At 58.5% G+C, this 3,216-nt stretch overlaps 1 protein-coding gene across 2 annotated transcripts in view; it reads right to left on the reverse strand.

Moving 5' to 3' along the window:
• Nucleotides 1-168, reverse strand: part of PKNOX1 (PBX/knotted 1 homeobox 1) — a 45,188-nt gene extending 45,020 nt beyond the window's left edge. For both annotated transcript variants that reach the window (XM_040267133.1, XM_040267122.1), the window contains exon 1: nt 57-168. The gene's annotated coding sequence lies outside the window, so the exon portion shown is untranslated. The remainder of the gene's footprint in view (nt 1-56) is intronic.
• Nucleotides 169-3,216: the final 3,048 nt, after the last annotated feature.

Consider the following 3,216-nt stretch of genomic DNA (forward strand, 5'->3'; position numbering starts at 1 on the left):
ATAGGGACGGGGCGGCGGAGCGGCGGCGGCGGCGGAGCGGTTGAGTGACAGCTTACCTGGGTGCCAATCTTCATCACACTGACAAGCGGCTGCAGCAATCGGGACCCGCAGTGCCGCGCCCGCGTCCAACCGTCACGCCGACGCTGGGCCACGCGACACAGCCTCGCTCAATGGGAGGAGGGCGACGCCGACGCGCGCCGCATCAATATTCACAGTGAGGGCGGGGCCTGAGAGTCCCGGGCCCCGCCCCGTCCCTGCGCCGCGGCGGCTGGAGGCGGGGCCTGGGCGCCGGGGGCGGAGAGTGAGCCGGGGGCGGGCGGCGGCCGGCCCCGCCCCCGCCTCGCTGTCGGGACCCGCCCCCAGCCGCTGCGCCGCGGCGCGAAGAGCGGCCCGCCCCTCAGGCCGCGAGCCCCGCCTCACTAGTATGGAGCTGGAGGCGTGGCCTGCTAGCGTCACGCCCCCTCCGCTCTTTCCTCAGAGACCGGGGGAAGTGTGTGGAGCGGGCTTGGGTGGGCGAAACCATCCGCGATGGTCAGGAGGGGAGGGCGGGCCGTACCATCCGCGGGAGGAGCCCTGAATGCGCGCCCCGGCGATGCAGGGCAGGCCAGTCCCGGGCTGTCCTCGGAGGCCGGGCCGTGCGGGCATCTGGCGCCCAGGCCCCTAGTCTGCGCGGCGCCCCCTTGGTGTGCAGGTCCAAGGCAGTCCCCTGCTTTCTTCCCAGAGGTTGCACACGTGCGCCCCGAGAGCGGCGGCAGTGCCCAGCCACCAACCTGACCCCTGGCGCCCTCAGCCGCGGTCTGGGCTCCAGCCACCGCTGCAGGCTCGCCTCTGGTACCGCGCTCTGCCGTCAGGCACCTGTCCCCCAGTGGCCCACGCAGGCCCCATCTGCCAGTGAAGTGGTACCCCTTAGGGCGACGCGGGAAGTATGGTGTATCTCAAGGTGGACTTTCGAACACGGTGCTGCAGCGGGCCCGCGGGTCCCTCTGGTGGCCTTGCCCTCCAGGACGTTAAGGAAAGGGCAAGGCCTTTCCTACCGCAGAGGCATGGGGCCCAAACGGCTGTCCATTTCTACAGAAACATTCCTCCTTGGTGGGATCTCTGTCTGGAGAAGGGCTCGCACGCTGCCCCGGGAGCCAGGACTGGAACTCGTGGAGGATGCCTGGTGATTCAGGAGGGAGTCAATGGGGAGCCGCCGGGAAGGACCTCCCTCCTAACTCTTCAGGACTCCACCAGCACCATGAAGCTGCAGGCAGTCTGCGTGGTCCTGCAGAAATGCTCCGTTTTCCAGAGAGAAGGTTGTGATAGCAGCGCCTGGGCTAGGGTGCAGTGAGCCACTGACCAGTGGAGAGTTGGAGGGAAGGGACCCACACAATTCAGTGGTGCAGACCAGCTACTTGTGTTTGCAGGGCCCAGTGCAAAGTCAGAATGAACAGTCCCTTGTTCAAGAGTCACTAAGAATTTTAAGGCAGGGACAGAAGATTATTATACCCGGCTGGGGCCCCAACTGATGGCACTGCTCACAGGCACCCTGAAGCAGCCCTGCCCTGGCTGGCCTCACCCTCTCTCCACTTGGGACTGAAGCTTTCACCTGGTTCCCATCAAGTGTGTGAGGCGGGAGAGGTCTCTGTCCAGGAGAACCTGGGGATGTGCTGTCCCCTGATGTCCCAAAACAAGTCCCAAGGCAGTTGAGACCCAGGCCCTGCACCCCTGTCTGGCCTCTATGCATGGCCTCCTCTACCCAGGCCCCCCATGATCTGCCTGCCCTTCCTCTCCTTCTCTTCACAGGGCCAGCTCCAGAGGAGAAAGGGCTGGAAGCGTCGTCAGTGACATTGGCCCAGAGGCTCACACATCTGGGGGCCCTTTTTAGGAAAAGTAAATGGAAAATGAGGTAGAAGTGGGGCCTTTGCTTTCCTCTGCCTCCACCCATGGCCTCCCCCCAATGGTGGCACCAGGGTGGTTTATGAACAATAAAGAAAGGTTTGTGTACAACGGGCGTGTCTGCCTACTTTCTTCCCAATTTCTTTGTTAAAGACTTGCTGCTATTACCCCAAGGACCACATATAGGTGTATGAAGTAAAAAGCCACGTATAATTGTTCATAGAACTACCTGGATGACAGCAGGTGCTGTGAAGCCAGGAGGGGAGGAGGGAAGGTAGGAGCAGGCAGGCAGGTGAAGGAGCTTTGCAGGACCTGTGGGGAAAGGTAGAAAAAACTCTGCTCAGGTGCCAGTGGGACAGACAGAGCCCCACTCCGTGCAGCCCTGTCTCAAGCTGGAGAAGGTGGGGGAGAATGTAGGGGAAAGGTGAGCCTTGAACCCTGCCTGGCAGAGCATGTGAGACAGTGCACAAAGCCTGTGGCAGCCAGGATGGGGTGCAAGGTGCTGTACTTGCAGGGGAGATTGCAAGGTGAAAGCTGGAGGAGGTGCGGGGAGGCAGGATTGGGGTCATCTTTAGAGGATGTCTGGGATCTGGGGATTTGGTAAAACTAAGGGCAAATCTCTTGGCTTGTCAAGGCAGCCAGCATGGCAGAGAATAAGCCACTTCAGTTTGCACAGGTGAACAGGAAGTCACCAGCGATGAGTCAGACCACATTGCTGCTATGCTCAACCCCTCCAAGAGTTCCCCATCTCATTTAGAGCAAAAGTGAAGTCCATGCAGTGCCTGTGAGGTCTCTACCATCCCTCTCCCTTCCACACCTCTGACCTCAGCTCCTGCCACCCTTCCCCTCACCTGCTCTGTTCCAGCCAGCCTCCTAGCTACTCCTAACTCACTCCAAGTGTGATTCAGCCTCAGGGCCTTTGCACTGCTGATTTCCTGTGCTTAAAGCACTCTTCTCAAAGGTATCTCCATGGCTCTCTCTCACTCCATGAAGTCTTTCTCAACTTCACTTTCTCAAAAGAGGTTTAAAATTGTAAACTCCCAACCCATTCCCTACCCTGCTATGGTACTTCTGTAGATACACGTAGCTCGCAATGTAGTTGTATAACCATGTAACTTATTTACAGGTAACATATGATACAGCTGTGTAACCATGTAGCTTACTTACATGTAAGGTACAACGTAACTTATTTACAGGTAAGGTATGCTGTAACTGTATAACCATGTAGCTTATTTACATGTAATGTACAATGCAACCACATAACCATGTAACTTTTACTGTGTCTATCCTCCAATACCCCCGCCCACTGTACACACACATAAATAATAGAATCTAAGC

Source organism: Oryx dammah, unplaced genomic scaffold (assembly GCF_014754425.2).
Source record: "Oryx dammah isolate SB20612 unplaced genomic scaffold, SCBI_Odam_1.1 HiC_scaffold_2, whole genome shotgun sequence".
NCBI classification, from domain to species: Eukaryota; Metazoa; Chordata; class Mammalia; order Artiodactyla; family Bovidae; genus Oryx; species Oryx dammah.